The sequence below is a fragment of the Diadema antillarum genome, unplaced genomic scaffold, assembly GCF_040938485.1.
Source record: "Diadema antillarum isolate AM-2024a unplaced genomic scaffold, OU_Dant_1.0 seq00000672_RagTag, whole genome shotgun sequence".
NCBI lineage: Eukaryota > Metazoa > Echinodermata > Echinoidea > Diadematoida > Diadematidae > Diadema > Diadema antillarum.
Genome location: NW_027271579.1, coordinates 191,228 through 198,447, shown reverse-complemented (window position 1 = coordinate 198,447; position 7,220 = coordinate 191,228).

The window sequence follows — 7,220 nt, the reverse complement described above, 5'->3', positions numbered from 1 at the left end:
CACTTTTCCTGAGTTTGTGCATTCTTTCCAATATTTAGATAGGTTAGGAGAGTCCATTTGATTTGAGTTATACATCATTTTAAAGCTTAAAGCTTGCTCTTTCAGAATATGGTCTTAACTATAAAAATTCATATCTGGCGACTTTTTATTTGTTTTGAGGTGCAGGGTCACAAATGATGACAGTGTAAGAGAAAGGTGCATCTTCTGATATGGTGTTATGAACTTATGGAAAAATTACAACGGGTGGTAACTTTCGGGGGCGGGGAGGGAGGGTTGTCCAGTAGGTAAGTATCAGGAGGGGGCGGGGGGGGGGGGGGGTTCGGGGTATGGTTATGGGGGGGGGGTAGTAATCCGGGTGGTAGTTATCCTGGGGGGTAGTTATCCGGGTGGTAGTTATCCTGGGGGTAGTTATCCGGGGAGTAGTTACCCAGGGGGTAGTTCTCCGGGGGGTAGTTACCCAGGGGGTAGTTATCCGGGGGGTAGTTACCCAGGGGGTAGTTCTCCGGGGGGTAGTTATCCAGGGGGTAGTTATCCGGGGGGTAGTTATCCAGGGGGTAGTTATCCGGGTGGTAGTTATCTGGGGGGTAGTTATCCGGGGGGTAGTCATCCAGGGGGTAGTTACCCAGGGGGTAGTTATCCAGGGGGTAGATGTCCTAGGGGTAGTTGCCCTTGGGGGTAGTTGCCCTAGGAGGGTAGATGACCGGGTGGTAGTTGTCCTAGGGGGTTATGGCCCTGGAGGGTGATTACCCTAGGAGGGTAATTGTCCGGGGGGTAGTTGCCCTAAGGGGGAATAGACCTGGGGGGTAATTATCCGGGTGGTAGTTATCCGGAGGGTAGTTGCCCAGGGGGTAAGTGCCCGGATACGACGCAGAGTGTCCTGCTAATAAGTATAAGTATAATCAGTAATATTCCTGTTGCCAAGGATGAAAGCGCTAGTTCCATTTGTGCACAGCTGAGGCATTTATTCTTCTCATACGCACTCACATGCATGATAAAGGATAATCTGATATGGTAACTCTATTTTTCCATAAATGAATGAAATTAAAAGATGTATGTGTATGTGTGCATCAATATTATAGGCCCCATATATATATATATATATATATATATATATATATATATATATACATGCGTTATGAGGAAAGAGAAAACAGTGCATATAGCTTTGAGATTATTATCCCTGTTACCTGGTACTTATCCTCCTTTTTTTCTTTTTTTCTTTTTTGAAAAGGGCACAAGTTTAAAAATTGGCATCCACAGGGAATCAAACCCTGATTCTTTGGCATGGAACGACAATGTCTTAACCGCTCAGCCACTGAGACTTCATAGCAGTCAAGGCAGACCCAAACTCCACTAACCAATAGATCAATTTTTCAACTCTTTACATTTGTATTCCTTTTTGGGGCAGAGACTTATGAATGATATTCAGCCGCGTGCCTCAGCTGGATCCACTAATGACTACTGCCCTTTGTGTGCAGATGTAAACTGCTGAAGGTATATCGATCGGGTAGCTGTTGGCTCATTAAATGAGATTCATATAGTCCAGGGCTCCACACTAACGGTGGCCCGGTGGCCCGGGGCCACCAAAAACGCACGTTGGGCCACCCAAATTTCAGAAATGAAGATTTTGGTGGCCCGATCGGGCCACCAAAAAAAGTCTGATGCTTGCCTTTACTTTTGGAAATGTACAGCGGTAACAATCGGCTCTGTAAGATGCTAAAATAAATGTCAGATGTTTGCTTTTAAGTTTGGAAATGAATAACGGTAATATTTGACTCCATATGATACTAAAATAAATGTCGGATGTTTGCTTATATTCTTTTGGAAATGAATAACGGTAAGATTCACCTCCGTACGGTGCTAAAATTAATGTCAGATATTTGATTTTACGTTCGGAAATGAATACCTGTTGGTAAGGATAACATTCAGCTCCGGAAGATGCTGAAATAAATGTCGAATGTTTGCTTTGACATTCGGAAATCAGAAATGATAACGGTAACTTTCGGCTCTTTACAATGCTAAAACAAATGTCGGATGTTTACAAATGTCTGCAAATGCTCCCACTTTCTCATTTCAAACGCAAGTTTTGACCACCTAAATAGGCATCAACTTTTATAATAATCTATAAGCCTATTTGCAAAATCTTAGAACTCAGAATAACGGTAAGATGATTGAATTTTCTATTCATTTATTTTAGACAAGGGTACCTGTATCACTTCAGTAATACTTAATATTTATTTTTCTGTTTAGTAGGACCGATTTAGTTTTTCTTATGTTTTTCTTGACTTTTTTTTTCGGGCCACCAGATTTTACTTTCGGGCAACCAAAAAATAAAAATCAATGATTTTGGTGGCCCGATCGGGCCACCAAAAATAAAAGTTAGTGTGGAGCCCCGCATATACATACATATACATTTTAAATACAAATAAATTTATATATATATATATATATATATATTTACATATACATATTCAATAATAGAACAGAACTCAAGAAATGTATCATGCTGTCAATACCAACAGTTTATTTACAGAACACACAATTTTTTGGCACCCTGTCAATTTGTCAAGTGATTTTGTATATCAAAATCATTTGACAAAAGGACAGGGTGCCCGAAAATTTGTTTGTTCTGACCATTCCTTCTACTACTATTACTGTCAATACGTGGATCAAATAATAATAATAATAATGATAATATATATATATATATATATATATATATATATATATATGTATATATATATATATATATTTGTCTTTTGAATGGCATTTGTACCGTCTTTTATGTTCATGTTACACCCAGAATGGGTTGATTTATGATTGATTTGAATGAAATCAATAAAATATCATTGAAAAACAAAACAAAAAATGTATGTGTGTATGTACAATCTCTTTTTAGATGTGTAAACTCAACTTCACATTGTCTATTGTTTCAAACCTCACCACATTTATTACTAACTCATAAGCTCTCTTTATCTCCCATTCTTCAAAGTGAAAAGATTGTGGATTCTTGGCAAAAAAGGGCCCAGCTAAGAATAAAGGTTGCGGCAAGGAAGTTTGCAGACTGATAAAAAGGTTGCTACAGAACAGCTTGTCGCTGATTCATTTGCCTTAATCTTCAGAACTCCTGTCCTTGTCAAAAACCATTCCTAAAAATAAGGTAATCATAAAATTACCACTTTATGCAACTTAGTTCATACCATCACACTCTAAAAGTAATTTTTGCCAGTTGTAAGGTCATGTATGCAATGGCATTCAACTCGGTCGAAACTGAACATTATTTGGCTCATTTTAAGTCTACCAATCATAACAAGGTTGTCCATTTAAAAAGAGAATGCATGGCCTTTGCTAACAAGGTTGATTAGCTCTTCTAATGTTTACTCTAAATAGGGTGAGCAGTCTCCAATCAAAATCTTTGTCACTATTGACAGCAGTTGAAGTCTCCTATCATAAGAAAATTGTAACAGACTCCAAAGGTGAATTAGTCTGGCAGTGTGAAGGACCAGTGAACTAATTCAAAGTTAACTTCAAATAAGCTAATTACATGTAGTAAATTCAGCTGAAATCAAAGAAAAACTAACCTATTTTTAAATATTCCTATAAATGGTGATCTGAAGAGCATACTTATGTAGTAGAATACACTGTACATGGCTTGCTCATCCCAATGCCTATTTGGGCACAATGTACAATGTATATTTTTATCATCAACCAGGTTGTGGCAGGATTGCTGCTGAATGTATCTGGACATGTAGTCTAATGCAAATACACAGATGCGGATCCTTGACAGCCTCCCACTGGCTGTTCTGGTACATGTAATGAACATCTAAAAAAAGAAGTCGCTGCAAATCTGCCACAACCTCCAACTGGCTTGTCTTGCTACAAGGTTGTGGCAGCAATCTGCTGCAGGCCTTTTCCTATGGGTAATACATTCCATATGACTTAATCCAGGGAAAACCAAACAAACATTTTGAAAGCAGATGTATCTTCTGCACAGATGCAGTTTAATTCACTTTCCCAACATGTCTGCAAGTCAAAGTTAACAGCCCTACAGATGAAATATGTGAGCAATTTCTTACACACAACCATTCGACAAATGACGCTGCAAAAAGTGATGCCAAGTTAAAAGAATTCAAGCCCTACTGGTCTTATGACAACAAATGGCACAAACAAAAAACAAATAATACTATACATCATAGGCCACAACATAAGCATACATAAATAAAAATACTCAAAATCATTACCCAACTTGAAATAAGACTATGATCTGTTCCTTTTCTTTGTTTTTGTTTTCTACAGCACTGCTCAGAGATTGACAAAAAGGGTGCACATTGGAACAAAAGTAGTGTTTGTCCTCGACTAAGTCTGGCATGTTAAGAGGGTTCGGCCTGACACAGGTTGTGCTGTCAAACTTGAAGCAATTCGGAAGGAGCTGTGGAGGGCGAAAGGACAGAAAAGACAGGCAGGAGAGCACATAAACAGGGAGATACGTTGTAAAAGAATGAACAGTATATTTTACATTTTGCCAAATCTTAATGTTTGTGGATAGAAATCTATACAACCTAGGTAACTGGCATGCAAAATATAACACTTTTAAGCTACATCTTTACACAGAGTAAAGATGAACTGCTTTTCAAAGATAAGCACATGAAGAGCAAAGCAGGTGGTATAAATGAAGGTACTTTTTAACAAAGAAATTTGAAACACACTGAAGGGCCTGCTATATGCTGCATATATCACTATGTGCAGAGAATTCACAATCAGTCAAATGCTGCTACCAAACTACCCTGGCTATACTTTGTTGTTACCTTTTTATTCCCCCAGTAAACCTCTGTTGCAATTGAGCATGGAGCTACAGTCCAATTATTAGACACGGATCACAAAATATCAAATAAAATGCTTCTTGATGTCCAATGAATGGAGATTGATACATATATACTGGTACCATGATACGAAATTTGAGCTCTTGTAAAGAGACATTGAGACAAGACCAGCAGAAAGGATTGTGAAATATTGAGGGTAATTACTTATTCAACCATGCAAGAAGTCATAATTATCAGGGGCATATTTCATAAAGAGGTTTGCAATTACTACAAGTTGTAGTAATTGTTGTGGTTTCTACTGTAACAGCCAAGAGCGAGCCAATCAGCCATCAAATATTCAAGTTATTACTGCTAGCTACAAGGTATAGAAGTCTCATTAAAAAAAAATTTTAAGAAAAGCAAAGAAGGTACATTGTTCGCTAAAATCAAATCCTTAAACAGGTGGTTGTATGTAGTCACACATTTTATCAAATGTGTTCAAGTACATCTGTATTTTTCAACCCCACAATATTTTTAGGAGTCAGTTCAATGAAAGGACAGCAATTACTGGATGACATATACAGTACACGATCCCGTTATAACGAACACGGTTATAACGAAATTCCGGTTACAACAAAGTAAAAATTCAGGCCGCATCATTATCCATTCTATGTATTTTTATTGTTTATTTGTTCGGTTATAACGAAATTTCTATATAACGAAAGAAATCTGCTGGTCCCGAGGACTTCGTTATAATGGGAGTCCACTGTATGCACAAACACATCAGTCCAAATGGTGGCTGAATAGATAGCTACAGTGTTCAAGAACCAGACACTTCTTTTGTGTATGTGTACTAAAAAAAAGGAGAGCTTATGCCCATGAGATTTGGGTTACAACCAATCAGATACGATGAATGTTTTCAAACAAGACCGCAGACAAAGGAAGCTCAAAACACTTTACCACTGACTTCAAAAAATATGTCACATCTTGTTTTTGTCACTGAGCATATGATTGATTCCTACAGTACAGAAGTAATTTGAAATATGACAACACTTAGTTAACAGCAGTACATTAGTCTAGGAGACAGTTGCACGCATGGTCTTCAAATCTTGCACATTGTCACAATTTGACAAACAATCATATTCAATAGTACCACTAAACTTTACATGGGTAATGTTACAGTGGCCTAAAATTGAAATTCCAGCACTACCAAGTCCTGATTAAAAATAATGTAGGGTGATGACAAATTGAAAAAAAAAGTTGCAACATAACACATCAACACAAAATGACATTCATCACTACGTCACATTTCAGTTTGCAGAAAATACAAATGAGTGCTACATGTACACCATGTAGATCGAAGTAACAAAATCATGATAGTTATACTGACTATTTCACATAAAAGGTTACAATTATACATTTTGCGCATAAAGCTATGCACTGAATTTCTATTTCTATACTTTAAAAATTCTACCAGACATTTATACATTTCCATTTCTTATAAATCTATCAACAAGAGTCACAAGTCTGTACATGAAAAAGTCTATACATGAAAAATCAAGGCATATATGAAATTCACTCTGGTACTGTACACTGTTGTACAGGAAGTTATTTACAACTTATTTCTCAAAAAAAAAGAAACATTTGCACAACAAATATACACAGGTGTATACTTGCATGTCAGCCTTCTTTAGGATCCCTAACAAATAGACTCATTGCGGCAAAGTATGTACATTTTCCTCTTTCCCAGTTGGTTATGCTTGGTGAAAGAGCAAGATACATGTATATAATCTACAAACATACATAGTTTTGCTGCTGACAATGCCAAGAGATGACCAAATAAGAAAAAAACAAACAACCCATTAAATTGCATCAAAGAGCTTCATGTTTGGTAATTAAATCTGTAGTTCTTTGCCTATTCCTAAAAATATATACAGTGTATACAGCTTTTTAATGTTTTGATTCACTGTATTCTGAGCACATTTTCTTTGGTGTACAAAAAAAAGAAAAGAGAAAAAAAAAGAGCCAAAATATGCTAATGTGAATCTGTATGCTAGTTTAATGCTTCACACGCTTGACACAATTTATGTGACACTTCAATAAATATATTTGCAGGCAATGAGCATGTCCATGCTAACTTTGAAGATTGCATTTATCATTGGCAAAGTACTTCGGGATACCAAAACCAAAGCAGGGTCACTACAAATAATTCAACTCTTATTATGATCTAGAATACCTGGTCATTTTGTATGCAATCCCCCCGTTAACAAGCAAAGAGAACCACAATGTCATTTAAAAAAAAAAAAGAAAAAAAAAAAAAAAATCATTTTTTTTTTCAGTATTTAGCTCATGTGTAAACATCTTCACACAAGATCAGAAGCATCATGAGGAACATAAATACAAGATATCAAATAACAGTTT